The sequence below is a fragment of the Myotis nattereri genome (genome assembly GCF_964212035.1).
Source record: "Myotis nattereri genome assembly, chromosome: 17".
Classification (NCBI taxonomy): Eukaryota; Metazoa; Chordata; class Mammalia; order Chiroptera; family Vespertilionidae; genus Myotis; species Myotis nattereri.
Genome location: NC_138092.1, coordinates 31,383,553 through 31,410,860, shown reverse-complemented (window position 1 = coordinate 31,410,860; position 27,308 = coordinate 31,383,553). Strand labels below are relative to the sequence as shown.

The 27,308-nt window shown below is 46.3% G+C and overlaps 1 protein-coding gene across 1 annotated transcript in view; it reads right to left on the bottom strand.

The window, feature by feature from the left end:
• Positions 1-21,111, bottom strand: part of RAB2A (RAB2A, member RAS oncogene family) — a 142,273-nt gene extending 121,162 nt beyond the window's left edge. Inside the window, exon 1 of the mRNA XM_081111501.1 lies at positions 21,064-21,111. The gene's annotated coding sequence lies outside the window, so the exon portion shown is untranslated. The remainder of the gene's footprint in view (positions 1-21,063) is intronic.
• Positions 21,112-27,308: the final 6,197 nt, after the last annotated feature.

The window sequence follows — 27,308 nt, the reverse complement described above, 5'->3', positions numbered from 1 at the left end:
CCAAATACATGCCCAAACTATGTACACCGCAGCTATGATTGAATATGAATCTCTTCCCCCCCGCCCCGCCCCCCAGCTCTGTGGTATCCTGTGGAAGGATTCCAAATACCATAGTGTGAAAAATGTCCTCCAGTCTAAATGAATCACACAGCCAATATTTATGGAACCAAGGTACAAAGTTAACAATTGTCATGAGAAAAAAAATCTCCACTTATGTTACCGTTACTTTCTCTCTAGCTCTTCAGGGATATCTGGTGTTTACCTTATAGATCACATTATTGATGAAATTGTGCAAAAGATTTCGAAAAAAGGAACCTAAGAGCGGATGAGTGAGAGTCCAGCAGAAGCAGGTGTACTGCAGGTCCTCGTTAATGGTGGTGATGAGGTTGATTCGGGGGATGAGCCAACCCTACCTGAGCATTGCCCGTGGCACAGGCACTAAGTTAGTGCGCGGCAGATCTCACTGGGGTCTCGTAGAAACACTAGTGGACGAGACGATGGTATGAGGTAGCAGTTCCGTTTTGGCCACCACCACGCAGCTGTGTGATCGTGATCAAATTACTTGACTCTCTGTGCCCCAGTCTTGTCATTTGTCATGGCTTGTTGTTAACGCACACGAAGTGCTTGACACAGTGCTTGGCACAGATCATGGTTCAGGTCTCCTTGAAGAAGTTGCTAGTATTTTTCTTAGCAACTTCAGATGAAGAAACAAAGGAGAGCAGAGATGTTAAGCAATTTGCTCAACGCCCCAGGTACCATCGTGAAGGGGACATCCAGGCGGGCACATCCGGCCCCTGCATTACCCGGGCTCCTCAGCGCCTCCCGTTGGGTCACGCTGTCCTTTGCAGGTACTTATAACATTCCTGCCAAGACTCACGAGGATGATTTTAACGTTCGAGACACATCCTTCCTTACCCCATTCGTGAGCTTTTTCTAAAAACAAGGACGTTCTCTTACAGAACCAGGGTTAAGTAATCATAATCAGGAATCTAACCAACATCTAATCTGTAGACTTTATTCAAATGTTGCCAACTCTATTACCAATGTGCTTTATAGGAAAGGAACATTATTTTCTGGCCCAGGATCCAACCTGGGCCCACATTTCACTTAGCTGTCGGCTCTCTCTAGTCTTGTTCATCTGGGACAATTCCTCAGCCTCCCCCCCACCCATCCCCCCACCCCCCATTCATGCCTTTGACACTTTTTGAGTAGAGGCCCTTTATTTTGTAGATTGCCCCTCAATTTGAAAACAGGTTTGTGTTCAATGTGCCCTTTCTGGGAAACAGTAGCTTCACAGGAAACAATGGTGGGTGTATATGAGACACCATCACAAACACCAGGTGGGAATATGGTGAGGTAGATGGGTCTTCCGGCAGCACGCAGATTGAACTATACTAGTGGACACTGACAGGAACGTTGTTCACTGTTAGTCTTGGTAAATCCATATAAGATGTTGGGTTTGGTGTGCGTGGCCGGTCATATCTGCCCGGTTCTGGAACCCATCCACCATTCGGACATTCCGATACACTGTTCATGATGCGATTTACATGCTTTCTCTGTTGAACTGCTTGTGTCCCACGCTGGCTCCCTCATCCCCGTCTCCAGCCATTCAATTCTCTCTTGCTCTAACCTTTACAGTTTTTCCCTACTTGCTTCACATACTCAAATGCCTATCTTTTTTTTTTTTTAAAAAAAGTATTTTTATTGACTTCAGAGAGGAAGGGAGAGGAGAGAAAGATAGAAACATCAATGATGAGAAAGAATCGTTGATCGGCTGTCTCTTCTACGTCCCACACTGGGGATCGAGCCCACAACCCAGGCACGTGCCCTGACGGGAAATCAAACCTTGACCTCCTGGTTCATAGGTCGATGCTCAACCACTGAGCCACACCGGCCAGGCCATTTGCCTGTTTTGACTACGCTTCTGCCGTGTGGCTGCTCCTGGAATGTAGCCAGTGCCTCCTGTGCTGGGACTGTGGTTCCAACGCATTTCAGAGGAAAGGACCAGCTCCTGGGGACCACCCTGTGCCAGGGGCTCAGCCTGTCATCGCTGCCCTGGTTGCATGTAGTTTATTCTTCCCAGGAAAGCAGTTGCCGTGCATACGCACCTGGCGGGAACTGAGCCACCTGCGGGATGGTGACGTCAACGGGGAGCTGGCCTCACTGCCATTGCGCCCTCGGGGGCAGCGCTCAGACACACTTTGAGTTGTTCTTTCCAAGGGCTCTCTTTGCTCCTTGTTTGGTATTTGGGTTAAAAAAAGAGGAGAGAGAGGCAGAAGGGACATTCGGATGTCGGACTTTGGCAGTGAGTGTGAAAGAATAATGCTAAGAAAAGATAAAGTCTTGCTAACAATGACATGGTGAGGGTAGGGTTTCTAGTTGCTGTTGAAAGGGCAAAGGTTGACTATCTGCTTGAGAGGTGGGAAGGATGGGAGTCTGGGTAAAAAGGGACGTTTCAGTTCCAGATAGACATTTGTGTGCGATAGTTACGGAACGAGTGGAAATAGAACAGTTTGCACTTTACCAAGCATTTTCAAGTACCCATGCAACCCTCCACCCATCCATTATTTATGCATCCGGCAGGGCCCGGCTTCCATTCTCGGTGCCGAGAATGCAGAGGTGGGAAGAGGAAAAGTCTCAGTCCATTCAGGGGGCCAGGCATCACCGTGAGATTACAGTGTGGTTTGGTGAGAGCCCCCATGGGATGTCAGGGGCCACAGAAGGCCCAAGTCGGGACATGTGTATGGGTTGGGAGCGTTCAGTCTGGGTCTTGTAGAATGTGTAGGAGTTTGCTGTGTGGATGAGAGGCAAGAGAGCATCTCAGGTACATGCAAAGGCCTGGAGTTACGTACAAGAAGGAAGTGATCTTGGGAGGTCTGGGGAGGGAGAGAGAGGCTTGGAGTCTGACAGGCTCTGTGGGCGTTTGCAGCCGCAGCATCCGATGAGGCAGGAACAGCCCAGATAAAATCAGAACGTGGAGATACCTGAGCCCCCTCATTGTCCCTTCCTGTGTCTTCCTGGACTTCTTCCTTTATTTTATAAAATTTTTTTTATAGGTTTCAGAGAGGAAGGGAGAGTGAGAGAGAGATAGGAACGTCAATGATGAGAGATTGAGCCTGCGACCCGGGCATGTGGCCAGATCGGGAGTCAGCCATGCCCTCCTGATTCACAGGTCCACGCTCACACAGAGATACACCCGCGGCACCGGCCTTCTTCCTTCTATTGCCAGAGGGAAGGGGCTCAGAGGTACTTGTTTCATGAAGGAGGAAAACAACGGTTTGAAAGAGTTGTGCTCACCGAGGGCTGCACCTCGCTGTCTCCTGGGAGGTCTGTGAGATTTACGTGGCCGGAGCTGAGGGTCAGAAGCTCGGACTCAGGGCCCTGGGGAGGGCCCAGGACTCACTCAGCCCGGCACAGGGCTCCTCAGGTGCGTCCTGTATAAGAACATCTGTTGTGTGCTTCCCGGACGAGGAGTACCTGCCTCCAGGAAGAAGGACCCTGGGTGCTCCACGGCCATCTCTGAGGACAGGGCCTGCGCCTGTCTCATAGCAACCACATCCTTCATCCTGCTGTGCTGGGTGCAAAGGCCAGTGCTGGGGGCGCCAGCCCGTGCTGCCAGAGGCCAGCTCAACGCCAGGACGTACCGCCGAGTAAGATCATCTCGTCTCCTCTGGCGTCTCAGAGTCTGTTTACACCACATTCCTTTGTTAATTTTCATCATCAGATGGATCATCGTATTAGAGGCTGGAAGGAGGCGTGGGCTTCTGGGATGCTGGCAACACTCAATTTCCTAACTGAACGTTGATGACATGGGTGCATTTGTGCTGTAAAAAGCTATCGTGCATTTGCCACATGTGCACTTTTTAGTCCATCTATGATACGTTGGTAAATAGTTGACTGAAGAATAAATGAATACCCTCAGAGTAGACATGGCAACGTAATGAATGTAGAGACCGTTTTCCCCTTGACCAAACCCCCGAGGCGGGCAGACTCCCAGGGATGGCCTCCACCTTGGCTCTGCCATCTGGCAAGGATGCAGTCGGGCCCAGGCCGGGGCACAGAGTCACCTGTGTGTGCAAGGCCTCCCTGGGCTGTGGGAACGGCGGCCTTGGATTTCCTGACTTTTGTGCATTGATGGTTTCACACAGAGTCTCATTAACCCGGTTGGGAAGAGTGAATGGAACCATTGGCGACGTGCTGACCTGTTGTCCAGCCCGAGTGGAAGCTGGTAGCTCAGGCAGGAGTTCCCAAGCTTTCCCAAGCGAGCGGGGAGGAACACTGGGGAGCCTTTTCCTCTCCCGCGTCCATCTGCAGGCCGAGTGTGCACCGGTCAAAGGCAAACTCTGAATCGAGCTTTGTGCAAGTCTGGAAGGAGACCCACGATCGCGTGAGGGGGAAAGGGACAGGGGCGGTGGCAGTGACATCTGCAGAGCTCGCCCGTCCCTGCCTGCTGCAGAGTGCATGGGGGCACGCTTTCTGAGAACAGTTCATCCCGGAGAGAATGGGGCTTTGACATCAGCCGAGGCCCGGGCTGCTTACAATGAGGGGCCTGTTGGTCAAAGGGAGGCTGTGTCACGAAGGGGGAATCAGCGGCTGGCGCTGGCCATCGGAACTGAGCGTCTTCGGGGCAGCTCACAGCGCCTTTCAGAGACAGCAACGGCAACAATAAATTCGCATTTCAAAATCATGACCTTGTAAGTGTGTGTGTGATGCAAAGCAGTATATACACATTAGATACTACCACTTTATTAGCAAGTAAGCCTGAAAAAGTCTCTGTGAGCTCTGAGGTCAGTAATGATAATGCCTTTTTCCTTACACTGGGTAGCAATGTCCTTACCAAGGATACAAAAACACTTTATGAAAATGAAATCCGTGAAAGCCCCGACTAATCAGGTGAGGAAGGCAGGTGGCCACAATTGTCACGACTTGGCAGGTGCAACGCCGAGGCTCTGGGAGAGCAATGAGTCACGGCCAAGGTCAGGTGGCAGGTGGGAGGTGGAGCTGACGGCGGATTGTGTCCTCCAGCCCCTGGCACTGGGCTGGACACCCAAGGTGCGCTCCGGCTTTCCCTGGCAGCTCGTCATTCCCAGCCAGGATGCAGGTGGCAATATTGTGATTCCTGGCGTAGCTTTCACCGCTTCAGTGATCATCTCCGTCGGTGCCAGGAACCAGCTGAATGTCACAGCACAACTCCCAGGCTCCAGCGATGCCCGCCGAGGCCTTCGTAGCAGCCTCTCATTTATTAGTTGTATTGGAAAGAAATCTCTTAATACCTGACTGGGTACCTCTGGATTCTAACAGCTGTGTCTTATAAGAGGTTTGGGAGGGGGGGGGGGTTGTTTTCAAAGTGCCTTTCAGAAAGTGTCTCCTTCGGTTGGAGTTTCCATTTTGTTCCAACACTTCTGTGCTCAGAAAAAACAGACTTGAAAACACACACACACACACACACACACACACACACACACACCCAGCCCTGACCGGTTTAGCTCAGTGGATAGAGCGTTGGCCTACAGACTCAAGGGTCCCAGGTTCGATTCTGGTCAGGGGCATGTACCTTGGTTGCGGACACATCCCCAGTAGGGATTGTGCAGGAGGCAGCTGATGGATGTTTCTCTCTCATCGATTTTTCTAACTCTATCCCTCTCCCTTCCTCTCTGTAAAACATCAATAAAATATATTTTTAACAAAACACAACAAACCCACACCAGGTTGTATTTTCTTACAACTCATTTTAGCAAGTTGCCTCCACGCCACTTTCCTGTCTCCTCCCCCTTTTGGCAATAGTCCCCCCAAAGGGTTTTAGGTCAGATGTGGAGAATCTTGGAAGATCTCCTGCCAAGACGGTGGCTGGGCTGGGTGCTGGCGAGTCGTGGTGGGATTGGGGAACCTGGAAGTTCCCTCCATCTGAGATGTCATGACTCCAGAACTCACTGGTCTCAAGTCGTAAGGTGAAAGGATAATAAATACCGTTTATTGGACATTTTCAGGGTCTGCGGCTCTGTGCTGAGATCTTGACGTTGTTGTTCTGAATCCTAACAAAACCCTCGCCAATATCATCCCCATTTACACCTGAGGAAACGGGGACCTAGAGAAATTAAAGATGTGTCTGATGGCACAGATTTAAGGTTTAGTACAGCGGTTCTCAACCTGTGGGTCACGACTCCTTTGGCGGTCGAACGACCCTTTCACAGGGGTCGCCTAAGACCACCCTGCATATCAGATATTTACATGACGATTCATAACAGTAGCAACATGACAGTTATGAAGTAGCAACGAAAATAATTTTATGGTTGGGTCACAACATGAGGAACTGTATTTAAAGGGCCAGAAGGCTGAGAACCACTGATTTAGTAAGTGGCGGTCACCTGGAACTGATTCCAGATCAGTCTAACTCCAAGCTCTAAACCAGCCACTTAGCCAGAATGAGGTGTAGACCCTTTGTGGTGCCCCCTTGTCAGGGTAGCTGGTGGTCTGCAGCTCTTGGGGCGGCTGCCACTGCTTCTCTTGTCGGACTCAGTGTTGAAGTCAGGAGGAAAGCCTCCAGTGAGGACTAGAGGTGGCCGGGCCCCTCAGGTCACCTCTAGGCTGAGCAGACAGCTGGAGGATTCCTTTCTCCTGCCAATTAGAAATCCACCAATAGTAAAAAATACAAATTCCCTGCAGAGATAACACTTCAGTTGTCACCCATGAATGATTCAGCAAATGCCCAGAAGGAGGAAACACACAGGCCACAGGTCCGGATCAATCCCAGTGGGGGCGCCTGAGCACTGGCATTGGGGTTTGGAGTATGTCTTTCTCAATGCTTTGCATGTAACCCCTGCTCTACAAAGATTTGTTGACTTGTCAACACACAGTCTTGCTTTCCAGTGGGCCAAAAGCATAATTTTTATTAGAAAAAAATTCCCAAAATTCAGATCTGTGTATATGGAGAAGATATATAATAAAATTACAGTTTATTTTAAAAATATGGTATGAGAAGAAAGGCTTATTATAAAGGAAATATCTATATTGCATATAGACCTCTCTGTCTCTCTCAATATATACAGGGTGAGGCAAAAGTAGGTTTACAGTTGTCAGTACACAAAACAGTTTATTCTTGATTAATTATTGTATTATTTTCCATATATATATATATACATCCCAAAATTGTAAACACACACTTTGAATAATTATAAAAGCAGTGTTTATTAAAATACATTTCATTTTCAAAATTGAGCTATCAGCTGTTAAAGTGCATATACATATTTGGGGGACATCCTGTATATATATACACTAGAGGCCCGTTGCAGGAAGATTCCTGCAAGAATAGGGCTTCCTCGGGCCTATTCCTGCAAGAATAGGGCTTCCTGAGACCGCAGTGAAGCAGAGAAGGGAGCGAAGCCAACTGAGGCAGGCTTCGCTCCCTTCTCCGCTGCCTTGCTCCCTCCCTTCACTGCTTAGCCCTCAGCTCCCTCCCTTCTCTGCCACCTGGGCTCTCTCCCTTCTCCGCCGCTTTGCTCCCTCCCCAGGTCACGGATCCAAGGCCTCATCCCTTGGGCAGCATGGGGCATTGCTGGCCCTGCCTGCAGTATGCAAATTAGTCGCCATCTTTGTTGGCAGTTAATTTGCATATTGCACTGATTAGCCAATGGGAGGTATAGTGAAGGTACGGTCAATTACCATGTTTTTCTAATATATATATATATATATATATATATATATATATATATATATATAATCTGCTTTTAGTGAAAAAATTATCCTTACAATTCAACCCTAAGGGGATCTTATTTCTCATCCAGTCTGTGGCTAGTTGTAGTACAAAGTAATTCTTCCTGTCTTTTCAGTGAGGTACAGTGACTACTTTTCGCTAAAAATGTTTTGCTATGCCAAAGGTCACCTCTCTTCCACAGTAGGCCCTTCCATAATCAAGACATCTTTGTCACAGAGGAGATGTTAATAACGGCAAAGTAGCCCAAAGGCATGTGACACGGGCAAGTGCAATCTAGCACTCATGGTGAAAACATGATGTTTTAGAATAACTCAGGTTTTCCAGTTTTTTTTAATTTTAGAATTAAAATGAACTCAGGAGCAAAAAAGAAAAAAAAGGAGAATGGCTTATCACATGTGTCAGGGCACTGAGATAGACAGTGCATGCCAGATTGCAAGAAAATACGCATCTGGGACTCAGTGCCCATTAAAAAGCCAATACCAAATACAGAGTTCACCAGGAAGCCAGTTCCTCAGGTTTTATGAGGACTTTTCAACTTCGATGTTTTCAAAAACACTGATGACCCTGAGTGGGGAGGGTACCTGCCTACCTCCGGGGGCCGCCAAGATGAGGTTGGTCTGAGCCCCCACGTGGCCACACAGCCGGCATCTGTGAAGGGTGCTGATGAAATGTTAACCCCTTGGGCCCCATGGCCCCTGCAAAAATACCCCCGAGGCTCTTCAAACCTTGGAAAATAAAGAAAACTGACTCTGATATGTACCTTTCTCACCAACATTTTATCAGGTGAAAGGTGTCATAAAAATTCAAATGGATGTGTAGGGAGGTGAGGTGAGATCTATTCCACTTTTAGTGTCTATGAAGAATTGTGAGTAGCCCTTCCTTTTTCCCCTCCCTCCCTTCCTTTTTCCTTTCTTCTTAACAAGCAAGGGGAGCATGGCAAAGACCATTCTGGAAAATATCACTAGGGAAGTGCCTCATCAAATGGGATGGGAAGAGATGAGGGAAATAAGACGGCCAGGCTGGGCACGCACCCTTTCCCACATGCACGCATGGGGTCCCCTGTGTCAAGGGTGTCCACTCTCAGTCTGCCTCCCTCAGTGGGGCTTGGGTGGTCCCCTCTTTAGGGAGGACGGGCTGCTGCCAGGACAGTGCTGGTGGGAGCTGCGATTTCAGCTTCTCCTCTGGGTCCCTGAAGTTGTCCAGAGATGTCGTTATCCATCACGTAGCCCGGCCCCTGGCTGCTTTCCTCACCACTGGTGTTGCCTCAGTACATAGGAAAGGGGAAAGATTGGAGGTGAAACCAATTCCTCAGTCAACCAATACATCAGTTTGGTTTCATATACCAAAACATCTGGTTCAAGAGAGGCTGGCTAAATGGGACTTAGAAGGGGTTATATTTGAAATGTAATCATTAATCCATGTGCATTCAATACACATTTCACCCCCAAATCAGTTCTGTAACTTCAATATCACAGTGTTTTTGTCCTATTATGTCTTTTTAGTTATCTTATTAAAGTAATAGTGTAAGTCTTCCAAAATTCTTTTAGAGCTGACTTGATAAGAAATTATAAATTAATGAGGGAGTAGGCATTTCTATTTGTAATGATGTCAAATAAAATGGCACCAAGCCATAAATTAAACTTATCTAACTACCTTCATCTCAATTCTAATTTATTCATTTTCTCTACTCTCTCTTTTTATCAATAGACTCGTCCTTCTGCTATTCACACAGGTACAACATTCGGAGACCTGTCACTCATTCGTTGATTCATCTGTTTGTTTTCCTAATTAACAAGTATTTATTGAACACAAACAGGTACTGAAACCAGGCACTGCTCTAGACTCTGGGATACAGAGGTGAACAAAACGGATATAAAAAAATCTCTGCCTTCCTGTGGATTATACATTACTAGGTAGAAAGTCAATAACCGTGATAAACAGATTTTACATGGGAGCAGTGATATAGCTCCACCTGGCCTGCCCCACGTCGGGGTGTCTGTGTCTTCTCTTATTTCTCTCATAAGGACACTTGTTATTGGACGTAGGGTCCACCAGGTAGTCCAAGATGACCTCATCTCAAGACCCATAATTTAATTACGGTTGGCAGAGACCCTCTCCCCAAATAAGGGCATAATCAGATTCCAGAGATTAGGATGCACATATATCTTTTTTGGGGCCACCATTCAACCCACCACATGGGAGAACAGAATTGTTTTTTATTATTTTATTTTATTATTAGTTTATTTTTATCCTCACCCAAGGACATGCTTAGAGAGAGGAAGAGAGAGAGAAACATCGACTCAATGCACTCTGTCTGCTCCCTAACTGGAGATTGAACTCAAAACCTGGATACGTGCCCTGACCTGGAATCGAACCAGCAACCTTCAGGTGCACAGGACAACGCTCAACCAACTGAGCCACTCGGGCCAGACGTTTTCTCCCCATTTTTTAAATTGATGTTAAATGGAAGACCTTTCTGAAAAGGCGATATTTGAATGAAGACCTGCAGGAGGCGAGGGAGGGAAGTCTACAGAATTCTGGGGCAGAGCCCACCAGTGGGGAGGGCCAGTGTGAAGGCCTTGCCATGTTGTTCAAGGAATAAACAGGAAGGGGCGAAGGCGGCGACCAGGAGATGTGTTCACCCATGGCAGTTAGACGGGAGCGAAGCTGCTGGGCCCATCGTGGTTGCTGCAGGAGTGGTGGGGGGAAGTGGTTGGGCTCTGAAGATGCTTGAAGGGTATTGCTGACAGCATTCTCCTGAATCAGAAGTGGGTTGTGAGGGAAAGGAGTCAAGGACGACTCCAAGTTCTTGGCCTGAGCCACTGGGAAAAATGAAGTTGACGTGGCCCAAAATGAGGCCGCCTGGAGTGTCAGGAGCTGGGCTGTGGAGCCAGATGTGGAGCCTGAGCGGCTGTAGGTGAACAGTGGGCAGGCCAGGCCGGCAGCCGGGAGGTCGGGGCTGGAGGGGGAAGTGAGGGACTTGGGGGAAAACCCTGTGTGGAGGGGGAAGAGAAGTGGTCTGGGGTCTGGGCTCTGGGTCGTTACACTCCAACGTTTAGGGGTCCAGGAAATGAGGAACCCAAGGTGTCTGAGGAGCAGAGGCAGGCGGAAGGTCAGACACATGCTGCGTGGAGGGCAAGCGAAAAGAATCTTTGATTCTCTGCTCGTTCTTCCATGTCCTCAGATGCACCCGTCAATGTAGCCATTTCCTCCTGCCTGTCATCTCTTGTCCCTCCACCCCCGCCCCCTGCTCCTCCTGTTCTCACTGTCTTTCTCATTTCATTAGCTCTCATTTCATGATCGTACTGGAGCAGTTTGAGGTACAAAAGGTGGGATTTCAGATCCCCCTTTCATCCATCACAGATGTACTGGCCCCGCCTCTCACTCACACCCATGGCTGCGTGGTGAGGGCAGGGGTCCCTGTGAACACCTGAGCGGGGGGTGAAGACCAGGCATAGTTCCTGGAGGGGTCGGCTTGGGATAAGGTGCAGCTAAGGCTGGACGGCTGCTGCCCTGAGACACGGAGGGGAGGAGGATCCAGGGTCAGTGAGTTGGGTGGTGAATCTAATCATCCGCTTAGTGTGTGAGGAGAATGGCCCGAGGCACGTGGGTTCCTTCCGGCACGGTGGCAGGTGGCTTCCCTGGAAGTCGGAGGCCTGCAAGGAGAAAGGCTGCATGGTCAGGGACAAGCAGGTCTGGCGGGGGAAGAAGCCGGCGGGTGGCACCACGTGGGAAGGGCTTTGTTTCTCCTGGCAGGACCTCCAGAGGGCATCTGCACGCACAAGGCACTGGACAACAGGTAGGGAATGGCGCGCTCCCTGAAGCCAGCCAGCCAGCCTCAGCAGTGACCACCAGACCTGGCCCTCGGGGCTGCGGGTGGAGTACCCACGGTGGCAGGATTGGAGGCGGTGTCTGAGCCCATCAGTGTGGCTCCCCTCGCCAAGGCTACTGTACAGCAAGCGGCCAACCAAGAGCAGTGCTGAGCCCTGTATGGCACCACCCCTCCAGCCGGCCACTTGGAGCACACAGCACTGGGTGGCACTTCTGTCCCAGCCCAGCTGCCCCTCTACCTGGGCCGCCTCCTTCACTCCCTCACAGGTGTCTTCCCAGAGAGCACTCCCCAATTAGCGTCCTGTAGGCAAATAAATATCTGTCTCTGAGTGGCTCCTGGGGGACCTGGCCTAATAAGACAGGGAGGGACACGAAAGGAAGAGGAAAAGTAGAGAGAAGAAAATGGAGTCTGACATGCTGTCCCTGATTGATTTACAGAATGCTACCGCGTCTCTCTCTAGCTCGGTGCCATGCACAGGCGCATTCACACGTGCCATTTGTATCTCATTACGCATTTTCCAAAACATCCACTAGGTGGAGAACTTGCATCAAGTTTGTTTGCCACAAATGGTGAGGCTCTGCCTGCTAGTCCAGGGAGCTGCTGTTTGTTTGTTTATTTATTTATTTAACCATCATTGAAATGACATGATGGGTTCTCACCGACAATGAAATGCATTTATGGCTCTTCTTCGTGGCCTAAGTTTCTCAGACATCATAGATCTGAAACCACGATAGAGAATTACATTTCCCCTGTGACAGACGGCAACTACGGATGTTTACAGTAGAAAAAGATGAACTGTGTGAGGACAAGATGAACGTTTCTGCATAATCATTTTTTGTCGAACCCTGCCTCTTGATTAGTTTATTATGATTTATCCTAAGCTCCTTTCCATTTGCAAGATGGTGTTTGTTTGTTTTTATTTCTGGAAGTGAGTATCGATTGAAAGGTAACTGCAGATTAAGAAAGTAATATTATTCATTAAAAAGCCTTTTCCGTTGATGTGCCTTTTGCCTTTCCATGTTCAAACACGGGGCGAAGGACTGTCTTTCGTAGGCATTGTTATTCTTGCTGATTATTGAGAAAGTTTTATTGAGGCCATGGAACACAGGTTCATAGAATTTCGTATCCGTGCATTCTTGGTTGCAGCTGGGAGCAGTGGGAATGCGGCCCCAATGCAGAGCGAGCCAGCCGGCCACGGGAGGGAGCGCTGCACCAGGAATCCTCGCTGGCTCGGGGCGTGAGAGCTCGCTTCCTGCCATGAGAGCCAAGCTCCATGCAGAAGATGATTTTTCAGACCACATCCACGTGAGTATTCAGCTCTGCTCAATGCGTGTCAGCCACGCCCAACACACCCTTCACTAGCATTTCTGGAGCTGGCTCCAGTTCACCCTTTCCGCAAAGCCAGGTGGAGACAGGTGGCCTTTACAACACCCGCCCTTTGGAAGAAACTAGGGACAGAAAGGAAACCAGCGATGAGACCTCTACCCGGAATCGGAGGCAGTAGAACGCTTGCTCTACTTTATAAAAAGGAGGATTCGCACACCTCCTCTGATGGAGCTGTTTGGGTTGCTGTGAATTCTGGCCAGTGTCTCCCTGGGCTTTGCTGAGTGGTTTGGGTACAACATCACCGGCTGTTCCAATTTAAGAAACTCTGCCGGGATTGCAGGAAGACAGAGAGCCTGCAGGGAGGCTCCTGCGCCCTGATCTGAGTTCTCTGCAAAGTCCTCTCTAATCCTCTCGTGTCCCTCTGTGGCCAGAGCCAGAGCTGCAGGACACAGATTTAATTCAAACTAGCAAACATTTGCCGAGCACCTCGTGAGTGCCGCCGAGCGCCCACAGTGGGCCAGGTTCTGGAGGTAGGAAGATTAATAGGACATGATCCCAGAACTCCCAGGGGTCTCGGTTTACAGGCAGAGAGCCATAGCCACAGGAATAATAAAACAGAGGAGGGGAGCAGAGGGAATTCATCACTGAGGGGAGGACATGGATGTGTCATAACCGACGAAGAGGTGTTAACAGGTGGAGAAGGAGCAGGTGGGCATCCTCAACAGCGGAAGCAAGATAAGCAAAGTAAAAAAGGCACCGAAGTCTATGGTATTTGGGGTGGAGGTTGAAAGGTTTTGTCTTAAAGAGAGGTGACAGGAAAGACCCCAAGTGTTGATTAATTCAGTGGTTCTCAACCTTCTGGCCCTTTAATACAGTTCCTCATGTTGTGGTGACCCCCAACCATAAAATTATTTTCGTTGCTACTTCATAACTGTAATGTTGCTACTGTTATGAATCATAATGTAAATATCTGATATGCAGGATGGTCTTAGGCGACCCCTGTGAAAGGGTCATTTGACAGTCAAAGGGGTCGAGACCCACAGGTTGAGAACCGCTGGATTAATTCATTTACTGTTGGAGATAGACTAGCCAAGATAAACAAGAGTGTTTTCAGTGATGTTTTCTATATTCTTCAGTAGGTTATCTCCATTTCTTTCCTACCCCTAGTCAAAGTCACAGACATTCAATAACAGGGAATCATGTCCTGTGAATTCTTTCTTTCTCCCTTTTCCAAAAAATTTAATTGACTTTTAGAGAGAAGAAGGGAGAGGGAGAGAGAAACATTGATGTGAGATTGAAACATCAATCAGCTGCCTCCAGCATGCCCCCTCCTGGTGATCAAGCCCAAAACCTGGGCACGTGCCCTGACTGGGAATTGAACCGGCAACCTTCTGGTGCATGGAAAGATGCCCAACCAACTAAGCCACACTGACCAGGAACCCTCTCTCTTCTTAAAAAGAGAGGACAGACACAGAGGCAAATAACAGTATGATCTAGACCAGTGATGGCGAACCTATGACACGCGTGTCAGAGGTGACATGCGAACTCATTTTTTTGGTTGATTTTTCTTTGTTAAATGGCATTTAAATATATAAAATAAATATCAAAAATATGTCTTTGTTTTACTATGGTTGCAAATATCAAAAAATTTCTATATGTGACACGGCACCAGAGTTAAGTTAGGATTTTTCAAAATGCTGACACGCCGAGCTCAAAAGGTTCGCCATCACTGATCTAGACATTCTGTTTTTGCATGTTTTGGATCTGGTACAACCCAGAGCAGTGAGTTTCCTCACTGAGGTGGCAGGCTTTGCAATATGTGTGCCATCGGGGCATACTCTAATACAGTGGTTCTCAACCTTCCTAATGCTGCGACCCTTTAATACAGTTCCTCATGTTGTGGTGACCCCCAATTTCATTGTTACAAATTGAACATAATTAAAGCATAGTGATTAATCACAAAAACAATGTGTAATTATATATGTGTTTTCCGATGGCTTAGGCGACCCCTGTGAAAGGGTCGTTTGACCCCAAAGGGGTCGCGACCCACAGGTTGAGAACCGCTGCTCTAATTGGTAGCAAGGTGAAGACAAATAAGGACGGTTTTGGGGTGACATAACCTCACCCTTATCTACCTCTCCAATTCAACTGTGCACCAAATTCAGAATCCTTTTTTATCCTTCCTGCTGTGACTGTCCCAGTTCAGGCCTGAATCTCTTCGCACCTGGCCTATTACAATAGTTTCCTCAATGAGCTTCCTATTTCTAATCTCTCTTCATTTCCCTCTAAACCATTTGTAAAGTTATTTCCAGAATGTTCCCCCTGAAATATGAAACCCAGGAGAGACATCACTCCCTGCTCCCTCTTGATACCCTTTGATGACCCACGTGGTCTTACAGAGGCCTTCGTTCTTTGTCCGGGGCTACGAAGTGATTCCCACTCTGCCCAGATAACGGTTTTTCAGTATCCACTGCTCTCGATCTCGAATTCCAGACCTTGTCCTCACTGCACTAGTGGCTTCTTACCCCCCCACCCCCCAACTCCCCTGCCCCAAACCTACCTGTCTCTGCACTGAGAAAACTTTTATCCAGAACAATTACCAGGATTTGCTATCCAGCACTTCTGACTATATTGTTCACTCTTGTGGAACAGTCGAAAGGGCATGGATTTCTCAGCCAGCAAGACCTGGATTAGAAGCATGGCCTGAGAACGATCAGCTGCGTGACCTTGGTCCGCTGCGCGACCTCTCTGAGATTCACTCTCTTCCGCTTTGCAATGGAGATAACAACATCCACCTGCAGAGGTGCTGTCAGCGCAGAGCCCAGCTGTTCAAGGACACTGGGCGCCAGGCTTGGAAGAAGCACTCCGGGCGTGGTGACTATGAGGAGTCAACGTGAGTTTGGGGCTCAGGGGAGGGTTGTCTGGAGTTAGACTTCCAGTGGTCATGACTGTCAGTGGAGGCTGTGGGCAATTCACAGTTTCCTGGGCAGATTGTGGAGCGAGAGAGACAATGGCCCAGGACACAACATGAACAATTACTTGACAGTTGGTTTTGATCTAACACATACTCACACCTCGCCAATTTAAATTCAACTAATTTAGGTTTCATGACATTGCAGGCGAAACTGGGTTGCAGCTGACTTCTGTGCTATTTATGAGAAAGTTAATCGGGAGAACCCGATTCAGAGCTCCTAACGTGCGGCTGTGTAACCTACTTACACAAGCCTCCTGGAGTTACGTGGAAATCAGTTTAACGAGATTAGTTTATGTGGGGACAACGTGTTACTTTAAATGTTTAGAGATGTAAAATTAGCATTTTGGAGCTGGAAAGGATATAGATATCATTAGCAGACGCCCCTCATGTTTAAGATGAGAAGTTAGAGGAACGAGAAGGTCAGCTGACTTGTACCAGCCCACACAGAATAAACAAGACTGTGATGAGAACCAGATCACCTGACTCCGGACGAGTGTTCCTTTGAATCTGCCAGGCAGCAACTTTGCATTAAATGTGATCAGCATTCATTTTTTAGGCTATCCCTGGTTAGCCAATAGTGCTGTGTGTGTGTGTGTGAAAATTCTTGATGGTAATTAAGGAAGTGCTATTTACAAATTATCAGGTAATTCAGACTTACTGTTCATTCATGCCAGTGTTCCCAGTGAGATTCTGGAGCAGGCTCCAGAGGTTTGGGCAGTCTACTTAGGCCGCGTTGTGAAAAGGAGACCCACACAATGAGCAAAACCCTGTTGGCATCATCACTCTGAACAAATGATCTTTATTTTTAAAAAATTGGCCTCTAAATATTTGGTTTAATTTACTGGTTCTTTATTAGGACCATCATGAGTTTAGGTTTGTTGTGCAGAGTATATTTTCTGAAAGCTGAAGTCAGGCTGGCTTAGCAACTCGGTCTCAGCTAAGACCCAAAGAATTTTATGAACAATACAGCACCCTCCCCTTGTGATCTGATGGTAGAGAACTCTGGTCAATGTATTTTCCACCCCTTTTTAGCCTTACTTACTGGCTGAAATATGTGTATGTACACGTTCATCTCATTGGAGGTGTCCTGCGAAAAATGAGCTGACTGAGGCAAATGGTTTCAAAGATGCATAGCTGATATAAGTGATTGTTGGCTATAACATTTTTCTTTTTGGCCAAGAGTGTATGGTCCCCAGACTCCCTGTTATCTGACTTCAGGAGAATCTGAAATGAAGGAAGTCTACTGTGATTCATCTTCTCTTTCTTTCTTTCTTTCTTTCTTTCTTTCTTTCTTTCTTTCTTTCTTTCTTTCTTTCTTCTTCCTTCCTTCCTTCCTTCCTTCCTTCCTTCCTTCCTTCCTTCCTCTCTCTCTCTCTCTCTCTCTCTCTCTCTCTCTCTCTCTCTATTTTTAAAAAGATTTTTAGAGAGGCAGAGAGAAACATTATGTGATAGTGAAACATCGGTTGGCTGCTTCCCACACACCCCCTATTGGGGATCAAGTCCAAAACCTGGGCATAAGCCCTGACCAGAAATCAAACCCCCATCCTTTCAGTACACGGGACAACGCTCAACCAACTGAGCCACACCAGCCAAGTCCATGTATTTGTTTGACTTGAAAATTTGTACCCTTAGTAACATAGCCCCAGGCCATCAAGACAAAATAAATCTGTATTAATTGCTCAAATAATTAACAATAATAAAATAAATAACAGTAGAAAACAGCTGCAACTAATGGAAAGAAAACAAATGGAAGTCATCAGTATTATTCCACTGTGGAAAGTTACAGATGAGGCTGGCTGGACTTGTGTGCATGGACACTTCTGAACTCTGCAAACCACTCAATTACTGGGAGATGAAGCAAATTATGACTCACTCTTTACCATCTGAGATATCCATGGCTCTATCTTTTCTTCTCCTCCTTGGCTTTCTTCTTGGACTTAATAATCATGATGGGAATAAGAATATAGATCAGACTTAAATATTATATTAAATAAAATATTATATATCCTTTATCCTATATAATAAAAGCCTAATATGCTAAGTGTCTGGTCATCTGGTTGTCTGTTCAACCAATCTAAGCGTAATATGCTAATGATATGCTAAGGCCGCTAAACCACTCACTAGGATGTGCACTGACCACCAGGGGGCAGACAGTTAACTGGTCGACCAGTCACTATGACGTGCACTGATCACCAGGGGGCAGATGCTCCGACTGGTAGGTTAGCTTCCTGCTGGGGTCCAGCCGATTGGGACTGAGCCAGACGGGCCTGACATGCCCTGGAGCCCTCCCGTGGTCCCTCCCTGGCTGGCCAACCTCCCAAGTCCCTCCCAGGCCCCGAATGTGCACCAGTGGGGTCCCTTGGCCTGGCCTGTGCCCTCTCGCAATCCAGAACCCCTCAGGGGATGTCGGAGAGCCTGTTTCGGCCTGATCCCACAGGCCAGGTCAAGGGGCCCCACTTTATTTTCCCCCAAATTTCTCTTTGTTGGCACGATGCTATGTGTGCTTTTGTTTATTGTCTTTTCTGCAAGAATGCAGAATGTTGTTGGGACAGGAATATTATTTTGCTCACTACTCTATTCGAGCCTAAAACAAAGCTAGCACATAGTGGGTGCTCAATCAAAACTTGTTAAATAAATATTAGATGGACAGTGTTGAGAGTCATTAATCAGGAAGGGGAGGCATGGAAGTTGTTACAGGAGATGCATTTGAGTTAGGTCTTGAAGGATTGAGTAGGAATTGACCAAACAAGGAAGGTTGAAAACAATGACCCCAAAGGGAGTAGAAAATGCCACTTCCTGTGTAAGGATCCTAGGTCAATTTAGATCATGTGATTCCTTAAAGTTGAGGGCTAGCAGTGAAATGAAAAAAAAAGTGGGGGGGGGGGGGAAAGGTCACTGCATAGCTGAGATGGTTTTGAAAATATTTGCTGAAATTTATGGAAGACTTGTGTTGCATGAGTTACCTTGGTAAACTTCACCCTAAAAACAACTCTTTAAGGTTTCCCCACCAATTAAAACAGAAAGTGTGCCGAAACCGGTTTGGCTCAGTGGATAGAGTGTCGGCCTGCGGACTGAAAGGTCCCAGGTTCGACTCCGGTCAAGGGCATGTACCTGGGCTGCGGGCACATCCCCAGTAGGAGATGTGCAGGAGGCAGCTGATCAATGTTTCTCTCTCATCGATGTTTCTAACTCTCTATCCCTCTCCCTTCCTCTCTGTAAAAAATCAACAAAATATATTAAAAAGAAAAGAAAAAAAACAACAGAAAGTGGTAGATGGCAAGTGGTGAGGAAGGTGAAGTGACTTGCTCAAGATCACACAACTGATGCGTGGATTTGAACTCAGTTTTCTCGTGTTCAAGAGTCTAAGCCAGAGCTGTTCAATAAAAATGTAATGTGAGCCATATATTAGTCAATTGCTAGTGGCCACATTAAAGATAAAAAGAAACGAGTAAAATTAATTTGAATGCTATATTTTGTTTAACCAATATATCCAAAATATTACAATTTCAACATATAATCAACATAAATAAATCATTAATGAGATGATTTACATTTTTTTTCATATTGCCTTTGGAATCTGGCATCTATTTTACATTGAAGTTACATCTCAATTTGCTCACCAGCCACACTCCTCCTCCTCCTCCTCCTCCTCCTCCTCCTCCTCCTCCTCCTTCCCCTTCTCCTCCTCTTCCTCTTCTTCCTCCTCCTCCTCCTCCTTCTCCTTCTTCTTTCCTCACTGGAAGATATTTTTTCCATTGATTTCAAGAGAGAGTGGAAGGAAGGGAGGAGGGAGGAAGAGAGAGAGAGTGAGAGCAAGAGAGAGAGAGAGAGAGAGAGAGAGAGAGAGAGAGAGAGAGAGAGAGAAATATTGACATGAGAGAGACACATCAATTGGTTGCCTCCTGCCTGCACTCCAACCAGGCCTGGGAACCTGTAACTGAGGTATGTGCCCTTGACCAAGAATCGAACCTGAGACCCTTCGGAGGCCGACACCCTGAGCCTAACCAGGCAGGGTGACCACTCACATTTCAAGTGCACATTGGACATAAGCCACGCCGGACAGAGCAGGTCTAAGCCCTTAACACACTCCCTGGATCTTGGGTGACATTGGTTGGTAATTGGGTTGTGCAACGGGCCGGAGCACAGATTTCCACCCTTCCTGGGAAACTCCAGCTTCAGCACCTTGCTCTCCTGTCCTCAGTTTTATTTACGGAAACCGTGTTAAGTCTATTTCTGGTTGTCATTTCTAGGACATCCCTGTTTAACTGCATTTGTTCTCCAACCTTTGATCACAAGAGACAGGACTGGGTTGATTACAAGAAGCAGACAACACCGCCTTATAGTTGCTCCTGAATATGATTGGTGTTTGTCTCCAAACTTGCGCCCAGGTTCTGAGGGTTCTCCCGCGCCCACCAAATAATAGCTGTGCAGTAAAGTTCGCTGGGTGTTAAATGAAAGATTTCCACAATAAACCCTGGCAGCTATTTATTTCTTTTGGCTAATCACTTGCAAATCATGCTACCAGAGATCCTAACAGGTTTCCCCTGTAAAATTATTTATTCAACTTTGACACGGATTTCAGGACCCAATGAGACCACAAGAGCAATCCGTATGCAAGTGAATTTTCCAGTCCTCTTGAGTTTCCAATACTGAAAAGTGGAAAGTTTTTATTTTTTATATTAAAAAATATTTTTATTGGTTTCAGAGAGGAAGGGAGAGGGAGAGAGAGATAGAAACATCAATGATGAGAGAGAATCATTGATCGGCTGCCTCCTGCATGCCCCACACCGGGGATCGAGCCCGCAGCCCAAGCATGTGCCCTGACTGGGAATCGAACCATGACCTCCTGAACCACTGAGCCATGCCGGCCGGGCCAAAATGGAAAGTTTTTAGAACATTCTTGAAACATTTAAAAAACAAGACCTAAGAACCCATGAAAAGAAATATGGTTTAGTTTACAGAATGATTCAGAAAGTTCATGACCCCTTTTTTTCTCCATGTCACTCCAGTTTGGAGACCATCCTTTGCACAGTCACCAGGAAGGCCAAGTTCTTGGTGACAACCGAGGCCCTCAGCTGTCAGGACCTCGCCTGCTCCGGGTATTTTTGTTGTATGTTCCCACTTAGCACACATGATAGCTCAGGGCGGGGTATGTGGCTGGCAGGAACAAAGGCTTTCTGAACAGTGAGTTTTTGCACCCCCGCATTGTTGCTCACATACCTGCAGGAAGTAGACGTTCGATCTGGCCGACTTCTCTTTGGTATTTCAGCCACGTCCGCCATACGTTCCCCAAATGTCAGCTGCTCTCCCTGTAAAACCTGCCATGGAATTTTTACTGGCACACAAGTGTAGATTCAACCTTTTTGCTTTTGCCTCTGATCTCTATCAGCACAATGAGGTTTGGGATTTGATGGGGTCATGTCAGAATCAAATTCCCTTAACTCTCATTCCGGCACCGTGTTCTGTCTAGTGGAAAGGTCTTCTGCTCTCTCGACATTTATTTCTTCAGCATGGGATGTACCGGAGGAGGAGTATTAGAGTCTTGGGTTTTAAACATCAATCGGAACTCTGGCAGTGATGGCTGACGTCGCCTCTCTCTTACTGTCATGCATTCTTGACTACAGTGTGGGTCCGACGTTATAATTTTTGAATGTCTTCATCTAAAAGACTTTACAAAAAAAATCAAGTGTTGATTACATGTCCAGATTTCCTTCATATTTTCAGCTTATGTTACTGTTTCACCTTGTAAAACCCATGTTATAGTGGCAATATTGAAGCATTACTTGATGTTTACAGCTCTGTGATTCACTTTTTCTAAGGAATAACACTGTTTTCTATTTTGTCACCATGTCTCCAATGTTTTCTTGGACCATTTTGGTGGCTTTGTTCTTTATTTTTTTAAGAAATATTTTTCCTATTTGGAAGCCTGGAAAAGGGCCTGCATTTCTCTCTCCCTAATGTCTTTACTGGCACGAATAGGATTATATCTACAATGCTTGGACATTCAGGAGTGGAACGAAATTATATGATTTCCTTCTTCTAAGCCATAAACCATAAATGATGTTGAAATAATTTATTATGGAAACAGTTTCATCATCCAAAGTATCTGGCTTTAAGAGTCATATAATAAATAATAGTGAGGTAATGGTGGGGCTGTGGGGGATGAATGGGGCTCCAGGGTCGATACTGGAGGGAATGGAATTGTTTGCAGATACGAAACTAGGTTAGAGGGCTAATTCCCATCTCTTCTACTTTACGTCTTCCTGGGACATTGCATTTAAGACTTTTGCAATAAATAGGCATTTCTCTTGTTTTGCATTGGTAAAGACAGACAGAAGGTGAAATGGGCCCAATACTGGCATAAATTACCCCGACAGTTTCCGGGTTTATAGATTAAAGGTTAAACCCCACCCATGGGTCCTCAGGTCTTTGACTTGGAGCCACCAACTTGATGAAACAAGGAGGATGGGGGGGGGGGGTGTCTAATCACAGAGGGGCATAGCCCTGGACTCCACTGAGGATGAAAGATTCCTGTCAGCTGAAGCTGTTGTAAATAAATTTTGCTCCTGTGGAACTAGTCTGTTCTTTTGTTTCCTTTTAAGAGAGAGAGAGAGAGAGAGAGAGAGAGAGAGAGAGAGAGAGAGAGAGAGATTGATTGTTGTTCCACTTATTTATGCATTCATTGGTTGTTCTCATTCATTGGTTGTTTCTTGTATGTGCCTGTGACCGGGGATCGAACCTGCAACCTTGGTATATTGGGACAATGCTCTAACCAACTGAGCTATCCGGCCAGAGCTATTTTCTTAAACTCAGAGTCAGACCACATTATCTGATCAGCACCTTCTAATGGGATCTATTATACATATTACTTATTGTGGAATTTTTACATTTGAGTTGTCAATATGCTCCTTCCATAAAAGTATGGACTTTTTATTGGGTTTGAAAGGGACCCACATTTTTTTTCAAAGTTTGGACAGAAGCGAAGTGCTTACTTTTCAGTTGAACATACCTAAGTTGAAAAGGACTGAATAAAGTTTTCATTCTGAGTCACTGCAAATTAATAGAAGCATTTTATTATAAGCAGATCACATGCTTTAGTTCGATGAAGAAAGAGTGACCTCAATTGGCAACTGGTCTTTTCTTGCAAGTATTTCCAGAAAGAAGGGCTTCAGAAACAAAACACACTTAATTTTTAATAGACCCCCCTATACCCCTAACCTACAATTGGCAGATAGTTAACAGCCCTGGAAAGCAGATAAATCCAGCCAAACCATTGAATCAGTTATCTTGGGGGTGTACAGTAAGTCATTACACTACTTAAAGTTGGATGCTCAACAGATATTTTAAGGAAAAATTTGGGGGGGGGGCGGGGGAGGGAGGGCTGAGGTTTTGGTAATTTTTCATACAAAAATTATTGTTTCCATGTTTTCAATAACAGGGCTTTGAGACTCAACAGCTTGTTTTTCTGTGTACTGGAGTAAGAAATCTTAAAAATATGTTTTTATTGATTTGAGAGAGAGAGGAAGGGAGAGGGAGTGAGAGAGAAACATCCATTGGCTGCCTCTTGCATGCCCCCTACTGGGGATTGAGCCTGCAACCTGGGCATGTGCCCTGACTGGGAATCAAACCTGTGACCTCTTGGTGTATGAGATGACACCCAACCAGCTGAGCCACACTGGCCAGGGCTGGAGTAAAAAATCTTGCTTGTGGTTTCCTGTACCCTGAGCTCGCCCCAGCGCAGGAGGGGTGGCCTTCTCTCCCACATGTAACTTTTCTTCAATGTCTCAGCTTTATAAGAACTTGCTAACCTTACCCCTCACTCAGCTGACTCTAGATCAGCGGTTCTCAACCCGTGGGTCGCGACCCCTTTGGCAGTCGAAGACCCTTTCACAGGGGTCACCTAAGACCACCCTGCATATCAGATATTTATATTACGATTCATAACAGTAGCAACATGACAGTTATGAAGTAGCAACGAAAATAATTGTATGGTTGGGTCACAACACGAGGAACTGTATTTAAAGGGCCAGAAGGTTGAGAACCACTGCTCTAGATGTATATGTGTCCGTTTTTGGCAACACAGAATACTTGTACTTCTAAGTACCTATTAAGAAGGGTGACTTTGACGCAGCCGTCTTCATGGAGGTGTGCCCGAGAGCTATGCAGCTTGTTTCTAGATACTCTCATCTCTCTTCTGCGTCAGACCTAAACTGCGTTGTCTTTGCTCTCCTCCGCTGAGGTTACTAAACAACATTTTATAGAACAGACCATAGATACACCTTGAAGGAATATTAAAAATTAGCTTATGAATGCTCTTGTGTTTACTATAAAAATATTGGTGAAGATACAGGGTACTAAGTTAAAGAGAAACTCTTTATAAAAGTGAGACATTTATCGGAGACTTGTAAAAGTGGGACTTTATAGGAGACAGTTCTCTCAGATCTCAGTTACTGAGAATTAAATTGATTTTTCTTATGCTTCCCATTTCACATTGGCTGCTAGAAAGCTTACAGCCACATTTACAGGCCACTTCAAGCAAGTCTACCTAATTTTATGGCATGAGTTTTATGAACTAATTTCATAGCTTTTTAAAAAAATCTTTCTGCCATTATGTTTCTATAAACTCAATTCCTATTTATTATCTTGTTTCATTGTACATAATTTTGGACTTAAAATTCTTTGGGACTAGATATGGTACAAAGAAAGAAATAGCACAGAACTAATTACTTTTTTTTTTTTTTTGGTTTCGAGCCAATTAAAGTGACTCCAGCATTCATGGAAGGGGGTGGCGATTCAGTAGCTTGGCAGGCAGCAGATGTGACCCTCACCACAGGGAACAGGAGCCTCAGAACAATAAAATGACAGATTCAGGGTGTTAGCAGAAAGGATAGGCGCCATCCTCCCTCCTCAGTGAAAACCTTCCAGAAATAACTGGGCGCAGGGGCTTTTTAATGGAGTGAGGGTGCTGTGGTTGCAGATGGATTGAGGTGTCAGGGATTTACACATAATTACTGTTTGGACAGCTTTATTTTAAATATACATATATTAAATTCATTTCAGAGAGGAAGAGAGAGAATCATTGATCGGCTGCCTCCTGCACACACTACACTGAGGATTGAGTCCCAAGCTGACCGGAAATCGAACCGTGACCTCTTGGTTCATAGGTCAAGGAAATCGAACTGTGACCTCTTGGTTCATAGGTCAACGATGAACCATGAGCTATGCAGGCCAGGCTGGACAACTTTATTTTAAATCACAATGTGGGCTGGCCTACGGAGACAAAAGTTATATGCAGATGAAGTGAGCAATTCCTCAGGATGGATTTTGAGGGGAACTCCATAACCTGCTGCGAACACGGGAATACCATGGTTGAAGCTTATCCCCAGAATGAAAGTTTTCACGAGTCTTTTGTTAAAGGTCAGGCAAGTCTGGAGTGAGATGTGGCCATCACTACCATAATATGCTTGGCCTCGGTTCCCTCCCGTGTAGTTCCTGAAGTCACCCTCCGACTGTCCCCATGACAGTCCCACGCCTGCCCACGTACCTAGTTTCTACGCTTGTCAGGACAGTTCCACAGGAATGCTCCAGGGCTCCACGGAGATTTGGGCTCTCCCCGCCCTCTGCTTTCTCTGCTCTCAGCCCCTTGTCCCTGGGATTCAGATACTACATTACGAAGTCTGACCAGTACCCACATCAGAACACAGATCTTTTTCCAAATCATGGCTTGAGCTTCACAATCAGTTCCGTCTGATAAAAACACATGTTTCATGTGAAAGCTTTTAATATGGGCACATAAACTCATACCTGGGGACTTATTTGAGCCACGAGTCAAAGCCACATGCAGATCCATCATCTGAAGCACCAAGAAGGATGCACGTCTGACCTTGCATGTGAGGTCTGACATTGGCCAAATACACTGGCCAGCCCAATTCTGGCTTTCACGATTTGCAATTCAACTTGCCAACATGCTATCCTGTGTCATATGTAAGCTCTTGCGAATGCTCACAAATCTAGCAACCTGATGTGCAGGTCATACAGATGCTCTGTTACCAGTACCTGAGGCCCACCTGTTCAGAAAGGGAATCCCTTTATTCATAATCATTTGTAAATGAGCCCCTGGTGCCAGATAAAGCACTTGGGCACATATTTTAATTCAGAGGGCAATGGGCAGGGGTGGCACATGTCTACTAGGTATTTTTAGCATCTGACATATTAAAGTTCTTGCTGAATCATGATATCACTTGCTTCCTGATGGTCTCCACTGGTTCTCCCCAGAGAAAGCAATTTGTTGTCATCAGCATTTGATGCTTATGGTTTTAATTTTTTTATACTTTCTGTCTGAATCTCTGGTGATGGTGGCCCTGTCCAGTTATTCCTCTGACACAAAGTGTGTGGTGCATTGATGGGATGCTTCTGCATCTGCCTGGACACGGCTCGTCCACATCGCTGGGCACCAGGCCCCCGTGAGGGTACCGGACTGTGGTCTCTTAGGACAGCAGAGCCAATGTAGTGACTTCTCGGGACACCGAAGGACGCTATGGAACGCCATCCTTAGGTTGTCCTTAAAAGCAACTGATACCTGCTGGGGCCATTCCCGTGACAGCTTGCTTGAGAGTAAAGCAACGCAGCCGTTCTGTAGCCTGTTGGGCTTCTTTCAAAGTTCTGATTGTGACAATGAAACAATTCCGATGTGCCACTGTTATTTAAATAATGAAAATCATTGAGTGTTATTCGAAGAAAGACACGTAACTGTGGGATATTTATTAGTCAGTAATATATTGTCTCCAAAATCCTATCTAACTGTGCAGTTAACAATTCTTTTATTGGAATTTGTCAGGAATTCCCAGCAGGTACCTGTAATAAGTTTATCTTCAATAAGAAAACATTTATATATTTGATATAGTTCACGTCCGTTCATTGTAACTTACTGTTGGGATTTAGATGCCTCAGTATTCATATCATGTCCCTATAAATATCATATTGGAATTCAATTCCATATCCTATCCCAAAGGCCGACTTTAAACAATTGATTTATAATCCCCACAGTTAATAGGGGAGGGGATGGTTTACGCTGGGCTTTGGAAAGGCCTTTGTTCGCTAAATACTGTGAAGATCATGTCTGAAGGTAGAAGGTGGAGATGAGGCGAGGGCGACTTTCTCCACATAATAAAGCAGGGAGGCCTTTGAGGTTGGGGGAATGAAGCCAGGAAGAGAAAAGATGAACCACTGAAGCTGGGCCCTGAGGAGGGGACTGGTGGAGAAAAATTACCCGCAGCGGTGGCCTGGGGGAGCTTTGAACGTGGGAGATAGAACTATTTAATGAATTTTAAAGTAGTCTAGTTTGCCTGGCCATCTGGCGTGGCTCAGTGGTTGAGTGTCCACCTATGAACCAGGAGGTTCACATTCTCTTCCCAATCAGGGCACATGCCCGGGTTTTGGGCTTGATCCCCAGTGTGGGGCCTGCA